The sequence below is a fragment of the Felis catus genome, chromosome B1 (assembly GCF_018350175.1).
Source record: "Felis catus isolate Fca126 chromosome B1, F.catus_Fca126_mat1.0, whole genome shotgun sequence".
In the NCBI taxonomy this organism is placed as follows: domain Eukaryota; kingdom Metazoa; phylum Chordata; class Mammalia; order Carnivora; family Felidae; genus Felis; species Felis catus.
This window is the reverse complement of record NC_058371.1, coordinates 127,977,378-127,990,618: the sequence shown is the minus strand read 5'-3', so window position 1 is coordinate 127,990,618 and position 13,241 is coordinate 127,977,378. Positions and strand designations below refer to the sequence as shown.

Here is a 13,241-nt window from a genome sequence, read left to right as displayed (position 1 = left end):
GGGGGTGTTAAGTTTTATAAGTTCTGTATATATCTTGGGTACTAACCTTTTATCAGATGTGTCATTTCCAAATCCCCTATTCCAAAGGTTGCCTTTGCCTTTTAGTTTTGTTGATTGTTTCCTTCACTGTGCTGAAGGTTTTTTTTTTTTCTTTAGCTCCCATAGTTCATTTTTACTTTTGTTTCCCTTGCCTCAGGAGACATATCTAGAAAGAAGTTACTTATGGCCAGTGTCAAAGACGTTACTACCTATGTTCTCTTCTAGGAGTTTTATGGTTTCAAGGTTTCACATTTAGGTCTTTAATCTATTTTGAATTTATTTCTTTTATATATGGTGTGAGAAAGTGGTCCAGTTTCTTTCTTTTGCATGTTGCTGTCTGGTTTTTCCACTATTCATTGCATTTGTTGAAAGGCTGTATTTTTTACATTGCATATGCTTACTTCCTATGTTGAAGATTAATTGACCGTATAAGTGTATTTCAGGACACTCTATTCTGTTCTATTGGTCTGTGTGTCTATCTCTGTGTCATTACCAGCCTATTTTGATTAGTACAGCTTTGTAATATAGCTTGATGTCTGGAATTGTGATGCCTCCTGCTTTGCTTTTCTTTTTCAAGATTGCCTTGGCTATTTGGAGCCTTTTGTGGTTCCATACACATTTTAGGACTGTTTGTTCTGGCTCTGTGAAAACTGGTTTTGGTATTTTTGATAGGGATTGCATTTCATGTGTAGATTGCTTGGGACAGTGTAAACATTTTAACACTATTTGTTCTTCCAATTCATTAGCATGGAATATCTTTCCATTTCTCTGTGTCATCTTCAATTTGTTTCATCAGTGTTCTATAGTTTTCAGAGTACAGGTCTTTCACCTCCCTGGTTAGGTTTATTCTAAGTATTTTATTTTGGGGGATACAATTATGCATGGGATTGATTCCTTAATTTCTTTTTCTGCTGCTTCATTACTGTCGTATAGAAATGCAATATATTTCTGTATGTTGATTTCGTATTTTGAGACTTCACTGAATTTGATGATCAGTTCTAGAAGTTTGTTGGTGGAGTCTTTTAGTTTTTCTATTTAGAATATCATGTCATCTACAAATAGTGAAAGTTTTATTTCTTCCTTGCCAATTTGAATGCCTTTTATTTCTTTTTGTTGTCTGATTGCTGTGTCTAGGCTTCCAGTACTATATTGAATAAAAATGGTGAGAATGAACATTTCTGTCTTCTTCCTGATGATAGAGGAAAAGCTGTCAGTTTTTCCCTGTTTATGATGGTATTAACTGGGTTTTTCATATATAGTCTTTATTATGTTGAGTATGTTCCTTCTAAACCTACTTCACTGAGGTTTTTAAAAAAAATTTTTAACATTTATTCATTTTGAAAGACAGAGAGAGACAGAGTGCAAATGGGGGAGGGCCAGAAAGAGAGGGAGACACAGAATCTGAATCAGGCTCCAATCTCCAAGCTGTCAGCACAGAGGCCGACGGGGGGCTCCAACCCACGGACTGTGAGATCATGACCTGAGCCGAAGTTGGCCACTCAACCAACTGAGCCATCCAGGCGCCCCCACTGAGGTTTTTTTAATTGTGAATGGATGTTATATTTTGTCAAATGCTCTTTCTGCATCTACTGATATCATATGGTTTTTATAATTTCTTTTATTACTGTTATGCATCACACTGATTGATTTAAGAATACTGAACCATGCTTGCAACTCAGGAATAAATCTCACTTGATTGTGATGAATGATTTTTTAAATGTATTGTTACATTCAGTTTGCTAGTATTTTGTTAAGGGTTTTGCATCTGTGTTCATCAGATATATTGGCCTGTAGTTCTCTTTGTTTGTGGTGTTTTTATCTGGTTTTGGTATCAGGGCAATGCTTGCCTCATAGAATAAATTTGGAAGCTTTCCTTCCTTTTCTTTTTTTTGGATGGCTTGAAGTGAATAGGTGTTAACTATCTTTAAATGTTTGGTAGAATTTGCCTATGAAGCCATCTCGTCCTGGACTTTTGTTTTTGAGAGGGTTTTTTTATTTGTTTGTTTGTTTTGTTTTTTTATTTTTTTATTACTGAATCAATTTATTTGCTGGGTATTGGTCTGTTTGAATCTTTTATTTACTCCTGATTCAGTTTTGATAGGTTATATGTTTCTAGGAATTTATCTATTTGTTCTAAATTGTTCAATTTGTTGGCATACAGTTTTCATAATGTTGTTTTATAATTATTTGTATTTCTATGGTGTTGGTTTTTATTTCTTTCCTCTCATTTGTGATTTTATTTATTTTTTGATTTTATTATTTCTTTTTGATAAGTCTGGCTAGAGGTTTTCTTATTATCTTTTTCAAATAACCAGCTCTTGGTTTCATTGATCTGTTATATTGTTTTTGTTTGTTTGTTTGTTTGCTGGTATTGTTTTTTTGTTTCTATACTATTTATTTCTGCTCTCATATTTATTATTTCCTTCCTTCTGTTGTACTGAGGCTTTGTTTTTCTTTTTCTATCTCCTTTAGATGTAAAGTTAGGTTGTTTAGTTGAAAATTTTCTTTCTTCTTGAGGTAGGCCTGTATTGCTATAAACTTCCTTCTTATAACCACTTTTGTTGTGCCCCAAAGGTTTTAAATTATTGTGTTTTCACTTTCATTTGTTTTCATCTTTTTTAAAAAATTTCTTCTTTGATTTCCTTTTCAACCTATTCCTTACTTAGTAGCATGTTACTTAACCTCCATATATTTGTGGTCTTTCCAAGTTTTTTCTTGTGGTTGGTTTCTAGTTTCATAGTGTTGTGTTCAGAAAAGGCACATGGTATGACTTTGATCTTGAATTGGTTGAGGCCTGTTTAGTGTCCTAATATGTGATCTATTCTGGAGAATGTTCCCTGTGCACTCTAAAACAATGTGTATTCTGCTGTTTTGGGGTAAAATGTTCTGAATATACTTGTTAAATCCATCTCATCCAAGGTGTCATCGTTTCCTTGTTTATTTTTTGTTTAGATTATTTGTCCATTGATGTAAGTTAGGTGCTAAAGTCCTCTACTATTAATGTATTATTATAGATTAGTTTTGCTATATTTGTTACTAGTTGTTTTATGTATTTGGGTGCTTCCATAGTGGGTATATAAATATTTACAATTATTATATCTTCTTGTTAGATTGTCCCATTTATTATTATATAATGCCTTTCTTTGCCTCTTCTTATACTTTATGTTTTAAGGTCTAGTTTGTCCAATATGAGTATTACTACTCCAGATTTCTCGTGACATCTGTTAGCATGATAAATATTTCTCCATCCCCTCACTTTCGATCTGCAGGTCTCTTTAGGTCTAGGGTGAGACTCTTGTAGACAGCATATGGATGGGTCTTGTCTTTTTTTTTTTTAATCCATCCTGACATCCTGTATCTTTTGATTGGAGTATGTAGCCATTGTCATTGAAAATAATTATTTTTAGATATGTATTCATTGCCATTTTATTACTTGTTTTGGTTGTTTCTGAAGATTTTCTCTGATCCTTTCTTGTCTTTCTTCCATATTTTGCTGATTTATTTGTTTAGTGATTATGTGGTGTTAGTATGATTAGTATTATTAGTGATTAATTCTTTAGTGTCTTTAGTGATATATTTGGATTCTTTATTTTTATTTATTAGCATGTTTATTAGTGGTTTCTGATACATAGTTACCATTAGGTTTGTATATAATCTCTTCTGTATGTAGCAATCTATATTACATTGATGGTCATTTAAGTTTAAACCCAATTTTATTCCTCTCCTCTCCACATTTTAGGTATGTTATATTTTTTATATCCTTTTTATTTTTTTAGTCCCTTGACTGATTTTTTCCATAAATACTCATATTTTTATTGCATTTGTGTTTCTTCCTTTTTTTGAGAGAAAGAGAAAGAGACAGAGACAGAGATAAATGGAGAGGGAGAGAATCTTAAGCAAACTCCATGCCCAGTGCAGAGCCTTCTTTTTCCTCATTTCTTCTTCTGGGACAACTATGATTCAATATTATGTTTGATGGAGTCAATGAGTTCCCTAAGTCTATTCTCATTTTGCATCATTCTTCTTTCTGTCTTTTGTTCAACTTCATTGCTTTCCATTACTTTGTCTTCTAGGAAATTAATTCATTTTTCTGCTTCTTCCAGCCTGCTGTTGTTGCATCAAGCATGTTTCTAATCCCATTTATTGTATTCTTCATCTCTGATTAATTCTTTTTTAACCATTTTATCTCTGTGGTAAGTGTGTCACTGATGCCTTCAATTTTTTTTCCTCAAGTCCAGTGAGTATCCCTATGATCAATCTATAAATTCTCCATCAGGCATGTTATTTATATCTGTTTCATTTAGATCTCTGTCCATGTCCTTATCTTATTTGTTTCTTTAGCCTAAATCCCTCTGTCTTTTCATTTTGCCTAAGTCTCTGCCTTCTTCTGTCTGTTAGACAAATTATGTCTCCTGCTCTTGTAACTAGTGGACTTATGAAGAAGAGTTCCTGCAGTGTCCAGAGCCTGCTGCTTCGGCGGGGGGGGGGGGGGGGGGGGTCACCAGTGTGTGCTGCATGTGCTCTGATGTTGTGTTCTGTCTGTTGTTCTAACCTTCAGGCCGGTCATCTGCAGAGGCTCTTCTTGCCTACTGTGGGCAGATTTGGGTCCCTGGCCTGAATGTGGCAAGTTTTAACTAGGTGTGCTCGGGTTTGCTTATGAAATGAGACCTGTCACCACCTCCACCAGAGCTGAGGCTCTGCATAATTCTCTGGATGGGAAATATGGTGTGGTCAGGGGTCTGTGCTGGTCTCCTGAGGAGTCCACCACACTGGGACTGAAGTAAGCCTGACTGAGAAGGGCAGTTCCACCAGAATGCAGGAGGTTGGCGCTACGTGTAAACAAGTTAGACCATCATTGTTTGTGCTGCTTCTAGCAGGTGAATCTGTGTTTGTGCTGAGAGGCAGGGGAGGGAAATGGCACTTGCCAGCTCCTTTGTTCCTGGAGAAGTATCTTCTTGAACACCTTCTCTCAAAGATGTGCTGCACAAAAAGCTAATACTCTCCCTATTGTATACCCCAGGTGCTGTCTGCCCCCAGGTTGTTTGCCTGCCTTCTCTGCAAAAACAATAGAGTACCCTCCCAGCTCTATCCCAGCCAAATGCACTGAGTTTTAAAACTCTAAGCTTTAAGTTCTGCTGGTTGCAAGAACTCATGAAATTCAGCCCCTCTCATTTTCCAAGCAAATGGCTTTGGGGAAATGTTCTGCTTGTGTGTTCCCCTGTGTGCTCCTCTCTTTCTCTCACCCTTCTCAAAGAGCATAGCTCCCTCCCCTCTAAAGCAGCCAAGATCCATTTCTCCTCTAATCCATGTTTCCACACTTCTTAACCTTCTTCAGGATGACCTTTTCTCTCCTTTTAGTTGTGGAGTTTGTTTTGTGAGTCTTCTGGTCAACATTTGGGGTGTTTAGGATGATTTGATAGTTATCTAGTTGTATTCATGGCATCAGGTGAACCTAGGATCCTCCTACTCTGCTGACATTTTCCTGGCTCTCTAGAGTCATAGTATCTTGATTTTGAAATGAACTATTGTATTCTTGTCTAACTAAATAATTCTGCTAAGAATCAAAAAGTCAAAAGATAACATGTTGGCAAGGATGTTGACAAAACACAACCTTTGTACACTATTGGTGGCAATGCAGTTTGATACAGCCATTATGGAAAACAGTATGGAGATTCTTCAAAAAATTAAAGTAGACCTACTATATGATCCAGAACTCTCACTTTTAGATATATCCAAAGTAAATGAAATAAAGATCTTGAAGAGATATCTGCAATCCCGTGTTCATTGCAACATTATTCACAATAGCAACGATATAGAAACAACCTATGTGCCCATCACTGGATGAATGGATAAAGAAAATGTGAGATACATATAATGGAATATTTTTCAAGTAAAAAAAAAAAGAAAAAGAAGGAAATCCTTTCATTTGTGGCAGCATGAATAAATCTGGAGAACGTTATCCTAAGTACTATAAGCCAAACTTAGAAAGACATATACTGAATGATCTCACTTGTATTTGGAATCAAAAACATTTAAACTCACCAAAGCAGAAGTAGCACAGTGATTGCTAGGGAATGGGGAATGTAGGAAATGGGGAGATGTTTGTCAAAGGGTACAGATTGTGTTATGGAAGATTAGTAAGTTCTGGAGTTTAATGTGCAGCATACTAATTGTACTTAATACTCACTTGTACACTTGAAATTTGTTAAGAGAGTAGATCTTAAAAGTTCTCACCATACACACAAACACAAAATTGTAACTATTGAGGTAATAGATAATTAGCTTGATAGTGGTAATCATTTATATGTACGCACACACACATATATATACACATATATATATATTTGATATATATATCAAAATATTTTGTTGTACAGCTTAAGTGTATATAATTTTATTTGTCAGTTTTACTTTACAACAAAGCTGGCAAATTTTTTTGAAAAGAGTATTGTTTGTATACTTCAAATCTGACTTAATATAATTTTTTAAATACCGTAAGATATTATGAGAAGTTTCATATATACATGAAGCACATTAACCACTGTAATTCTTTACAAACTGTACAAAAAAGAGAGAAATATATTTGAATATCGGGGGCTATCTCAGAAATATTTTCAAAAGTTGATATGATATAAGACTTCAAAGAGTCAGTTTTGTGGTCAAGAATAAGTGATTTTGATGCTTAAAAAATAAGCCATTTCATGAAACTGGAACATAGAGTTGGGACTGAATAATTGTAATTTTCCAAGTATTTCTGTTTATTAGAATATTTCATAGTAGTTCCATAACATTTCCCTCCACTGGTCTCTTTTTAAAGTACTAGTGACTTCCGGCTAAAATTTAAAATAATTTGGTCCATTGGGTACCACAGCAAACAAATACAAAATGAAACTGTTATGCCCAGAATTCGTGATCCCCAAAGACCACCAGGGAGCCTAGTCCGATGTAAAAGCAAAAGAGCCTTTATTCAAGCTAGCTCGAGCTCAGTCCCCTACCTGCACCAACGCAGTGGTGAGATACCGGGGAGAGAGAGCGAGTTTCAAAAGGACAAAGGTTTTATTGGGGCCTAGGGGCAGTTGGTGAGGTAATGGCTGTGGCCTCAGCCGATTGGCTGGGGAAGCATTGGAGTCCTGTTAGGCAGGTGAGCGGGAGGTTACTCAAGGGGAGGAGGCGTGGTCAAGGTGAAGGACACAGAACAAAATGGAGTCGGCAGGCGTAGGCCCGCCCTTTCAAAACCTTTTCCCTTTCTCTTCCTTGCCAATTTCTAAAATTTTATTTTCAGCTATGCTTTAAAAGGCTACTGTTTTCTTAGAAAGTGTGTTGTCTATCCATTTAGACTGGCTTTATGCGTGAAAGGTAGGTAAGTCTGAAATTAGGAGGGCAATGATTTACAATATTATAGAAGCAGTGTCTGTCTACCTTCTATAGAATGTTATACAAGCGTATACTTAACCCTCTTAAACAATGATGCCTGTATGTTTACCCAGCAAGTTTATAAATTTTTATTTTAATATTTGTCAAGAATGAGTAGGTAGTTATTTTGTTTTTGAAGCCTGAAATGCTTTTTCCTAGTTAAGAAACTTAAATGAGATCTACTGGGAGAAAATGATTTTATTGAAAAACATTAAACAAAAGAAATATGTTACACTTTTTAAATTATAAAGTACATTTTTTTCTCTCATTCATTTTCTTCCAGTTATAACTTTTATTTTGTGATCTTCATCAATGAATCACTTTTGACACAAATATTTTATGTTTGCATAATAGTTTGAGTAATTAATAACTAAGTGAGGCCTCATTACCTTACAAATTGATTAAACATTTGTATACTGTAAAAATGGAAATATTTTACACTAAGGCATCAACTGAGATTTGTTTATAAATATGAGTCGTGCCATTAATTGCGTTGTCATTCATGATAATAGAGTTTAGGGTCATTTTTAATTTATATTATTTTTAGGGATTTGTAACATGAAAAAAAGAACAAAGATCAGCTACTTATTAGATTTATTTAATTTCTGTCTGCAATATTTTGATAGTTTTCACTGTGCAAGTTTTGTACCTCCTTGGTTAAATTTATTTACTTTTTTTTTTTTTCATGTTCTTGTAAAGGGAAATATTATTGCAGGTGTATGGAAATAAAACTTACTTTTGTGTTTTGATCATGCATTCTGCAATTTTTGGTGACTTTATTTATTGGCTGTAATGATTTTTTGGAATTTTTATAATTTTCTATATATAGCATCATGTCATCTGTGAACAGAGATAGTTTTACTTCTTCTTTTCCAATTTGATGTCTTTTATTGATCTCTTTTGCCTAGTTACTCTAGCTAGACCTTCCAGTACAAAGTTAAATCACAGTGGCGAAAGTAAACATCTTTGTCTTGTTCTTCAACTAAAGAAAAAGTTTTCAATCTTTCACCATTAACTGTGATGGTAGCTTTGTGTTTTCCTTAAATGCCTTTTATCATGTTGAGAGGTTTGTCTTTTGTCTTAGATTTCTGTGTTTTATGATGAAAATTTGTGAAATTTTTATCAAATGTCTTTTCTGTATCATTTGAAAAGATATTGTTTTATTTTTCCCTTCATTTTATTAATGTGGTATACTACATTGATTGTTTTTTGTATGTTAAACCACCTTTGCATTAATGGTATAAACCCCACATGATCATGCAATTTAATCCTTTTAATATGTTGCTAGATTCAGTTTACTAGTTATTGTTGAGGATTCATAACATGTTTTTTTCATTGAATTTTTTCTTACTAATAACCTAGATATTCTTCATTGTCAGTTTCTCTGGTTTTGTTTCCCAGAAATTTCAAAAGAATAAATAAACTTTCTTTTGTATGAAGCTAACTTTAAATCCCTTTGGATTATTTTTCATAAGAGAAAGAATTATTTTTCCATAACTTCTACTGGTTCTATTTCCAAATCTCTTTTAAATTGGTATGGTTAAAGTACAATGTAATAATCATCCTAGCTGTTTGATGTCCAAAGTAGTGGAAGGAATATCATCAATCTTTCTGATATTATAATCCATTTGATTTTTTTCATCTATATTAGTGCATAAACTTTGACAATTGCTTTATTTATAAAGCAATAGGTTGTGGGTTTTTTTTCTTTTTCTTTTTTTTTTTTTTTCCTACAAGTCATCAAACTAATCAGAATGTAGCACATATAGACCTTCCCCTCAGGAGTTTACTGCCAATTTGAAGCTTCTAGTGCAGTGATTATAAAATACTTATACATTAGACCCAAAGACCTCAAGAATTTCTCTTCAAAGGTACATATTTGCCTATCTATAGACCATTTTAAACCTATAAATGTTTTCATTTAAATTGATTCTTCAGTATCACTAATCAATGAGGATTGGTTGAAAAATTTTCTGATATCTAAACTTGAAATTATAGTTTACCTTTTCCTGTTAAGTCCTTCATTCATTAAGCATGTCTTCTATTATTCTATTGCTGGCATTCATCCTTCAGTCATTAACTATGTGATGATATATGTGATATATAATTTTGAGTCCTTGCATATGTGAACATCACTTTATTCTATCCTCACCCTTGATGTATAATTTAGTGTAGTGTCAACTGTGGGGGTTGGGAGTAATTTCTCTCAGAACTTTGAAAGCATTGTTCTGTTGTTCCATAGAATCCAACATTACTTAAGAGAATACCAACCATGTTATCATGTGTTTGTAAAAGGCCTGCTCCCCTACCCACCACCAGTGGGAAAAATTTAGGATCAACTCTGTAATTTTTGCTGTTCTAAAGATCTACAACATTATTGCTAGTTATTTGTATTTTAAACTTATTTATTGAGCTACACAATGAATATTGTAATTCTTCAGCTCTGGGAAATTTTATTCCATTTTTCCCCTGGTAATGTTTATCATTTTTTTCCCTCTAATTCAATGACCTAAAGAACTACTAATGGTCATTGGCAAGAGGATTTTACTAAGAAACACTAAGATCCATGCTAGCTACTCCATTTTGAAGAAATCCTTCATTTTGTTTTGTTTTGTTTTGCTTTGCTATGAAAGAGAAAATCTGAACTGCTTTTAATTCTGTTGAGGATGGTGGAAGAGTGTAGTTGATCGGAATATTTTCAGTTGATCATCTTGTTTTTAGCCTTTTTACTGCCTGCCATTCTTGATTCATCAAGTCTGCCTCCCAACCCTCTGAAGAGTATTTTAGGAAAGATTCGTGTCTGCTTAGCTCCAGTTCTCTCCATAAATATTTTTGGCTGCAACTACCTGCACTGTGCTTTATGAGTCAATACGTTTCCACCTGTCTTCTAGAAATTTATTGAAATGTCTAAGTTTGCTGATGACCTACCACTTGTTCTCTTCATTTTTATGGCTTATAGTTTTTAAAAAGTAACTTTACTATCATAGTTTAGTTTTCTCAGAAGGAAGAAAAATAATTACATTTTCCCAGGTCATCTTCTTCAATCAAAAATTTTCTTAACACAATTCGCTGACACATGGCATTTGGGCATATGAATAGATTTTATTGAAGCTTTGGTAGATGGAAGGTCCTGAAAGCAATTCATTCTGACTGCAACTTACACATGTTCTCAAAAGTCACTTGACTATTGTTTTCTATTATGTAATCATTTGACTATTTTATCTATTACTTACGCTGCATTCTCATTACCCACTCTTCTATTGCCTATCCCAGGGCTTACATTTTCTTCATATTTTTATGCAGATTATTTTATCCATATATTTTTTCTTGGTTCTTTCTGAATATATCCTCAAGAGTTCACCTTATTTTCAAGTAGTTTATCCAAGTATTTTCCTAAATACTTTCTTTCCATAAAGGAATTCTAGTGATAGCTGTGCTATTTAAGTTGTTGTTTTAACCATTTTATTATAAATCCCAATGCTTACAGCTATGTAAATTCTGCTAAATAGTACTCAATAATATTGAGTGTCACTAGTTATATTCAACAGTGAATACTTTCTCATCTCCAAAACATTAACTGCTATCTGCAAAGCAAAAACCATACATGAGGTGGACATGGAAAATCTCACAACTTTCTATACCCTAGAGCTATGGTTCTCAAAATTTAGCATCCATCAGAATCATCTGAAAGACTTGGTATTAAACAGGTTTCCAGGTCAAATCCCGTAATTTTTACAGAGCTCGATAACTTCCATTTCTTAAGCTCTGATTCTCATACTGTTGATCTGGGAACTATAATGAGAACCATTGCCTAGAGAATCACTATTCCATTAAAAATAATGTAGCTCAAAAGTCCTGAATAAAAGAGATGGGATTTAGAGAAACTTCAAATATGTCAAAAGTTTCTGAAAACATTATATAACTGTGACATGTTAATATTTTCCATAGGTATTAAACAGCAGAGAAAGATGCTTGAGGATGACATAGAAGAAAATTAGGTGTATTTAATGTGCCTAGTGGTTTTAAACTCTGGTAAAATGAGCCAAAGTGCACATAGGCATTAGTTCCAGCTAATTATTGCAAATTATGGAACTATACAAACAACAAAAACATAGAAATTAAAATGGATCTCATCCTTTTTGTCAGCATTTTTTTTGTTTCTACATGTAAAACAAATATGAGTTTTTATGTACAAGTACTTAAGAAATACATATTAAAGATAATATTTTTAACAAAATAAAACTATTCCTATTTTAACAATTATAAAGACTATAATAATGGCTGAAATATAATGAGAACTGCTAGTTTCCCATTCTGTGGAGCAGTAACATCAATGTTCCCTATGGAATAGTAAAGCTACATTATGAAAGAATATTTATTATTAAAAAGTGAACTTGTAAAGTCTCAGATATACATTTTTAAACAACTGAACTGCTAAATGAACATAAATAGCTTTTAGATATCCTTCAGTGTGTGTGTGTGTGTGTGTGTGTGTGTGTGTGTGTGTGAAAACGTAGTCAATTCAGAACATTTAAAACGTTATTAACACCAGAAAAAGATGCATTAGAAAGGCTGCCTTCCACATCATATTTATCAACAAGCTTTTGCAATTTTATCTGATGAGCTATATTTTTGGTTGATTACCTCCAGTGTGATAATAAAATGAAGCTTGTGCTCTTTGTTCAGTTTAATTACCTTTTGTAAAAAATCATTTAGCATTATATTATCAGCATTTTTCCATGCCATCAAACATGCTTCTAAAACATGATTTTTAGTGTCCAAACAATATTATACCCTATAAACGTGGCATAAATTAAGCATGTCTCTCTATTGTTGGGAATTTCTTTAAAATTGTTTCCTGAGAGTGGAATTGCTGAGTTAGTGTATATACACATTCATGACTTAATAATTTTTTGCAAAGAAAAAAATGCAACAAACTTAATAATCCTATCTACAGTAAGAATGTATGTTTTACAGCACTCTTGTAAATAAATACTGCCTGCTATCTTTTATTTTTACCAATTTGGTAGGTAAATTCATAATATATCTTTGTAGTTTTAATTTGCTTATTTGTAGCTTTGTGTGTACTAGACCATTTTTAATATGACTTTAGGCTAATTGTTCTCTTCTTCAATTTAAAATATAGCTGTGATTATCATTAGTATAATCTATTATGTAAAAAGAGGAAAAGAATTACTAAGATCCTGAAAATATTACTTCCAGACCATTTTCTTATTTCAAATCTGGAAGTCTAAGGTAAATATATGTTTGATTGGTGTAGCTGATTTTAGTATATGCTAATTACAGATGTTTCTTTCTCTCTTATTTTTTCCTTTTTCCCCTCTACTTCTTATGCACTGAAGAAAGATTTATTTAAACTTACTTAACAAACCCAGAATCAGGACATAGATTTATGTTTAAGAAAAACTACAATTCATATGTGGTCCAACATTTGACATATGCATGATATATTGCATAGAATTAATGCTCTTAATTTTTTAGGTTATAGAACACAATAAACTATATGAACATATTTATTTGCTTGACAGCTTCCCCAATAAAAATCATTTCATTTGCAACTTGAAGCATGATGAATTAATAAAACCTTTGAGAATACAAAGGGAAATAATACATGAGAATAAAATTTTCAGCATCTAACTTTCAGATGTATTGTGTCACTTTTTCTAGATGTAGTTGAATCAGGTGTAAAGTGAGTGACTTAATTTTCTAATCAGGGATTGATGAGATCATATACACATTTTCCCCCCAGAAACACATTCATTCCCAAC

At 33.2% G+C, this 13,241-nt stretch overlaps 1 protein-coding gene and 1 long non-coding RNA gene across 4 annotated transcripts in view; one reads left to right on the top strand and one right to left on the bottom strand.

The window, feature by feature from the left end:
- LOC109499068 overlaps positions 1–9,659 on the bottom strand; it is a 68,599-nt gene extending 58,940 nt beyond the window's left edge. For both annotated transcript variants that reach the window (XR_002156195.3, XR_006596946.1), the window contains exon 1: positions 9,456–9,659. This is a non-coding gene — a long non-coding RNA (uncharacterized LOC109499068). The remainder of the gene's footprint in view (positions 1–9,455) is intronic.
- GRID2 (glutamate ionotropic receptor delta type subunit 2) overlaps positions 1–13,241 on the top strand; it is a 1,434,457-nt gene that overhangs the window by 619,677 nt on the left and 801,539 nt on the right. The gene's annotated exons all lie outside the window — the stretch shown is intronic.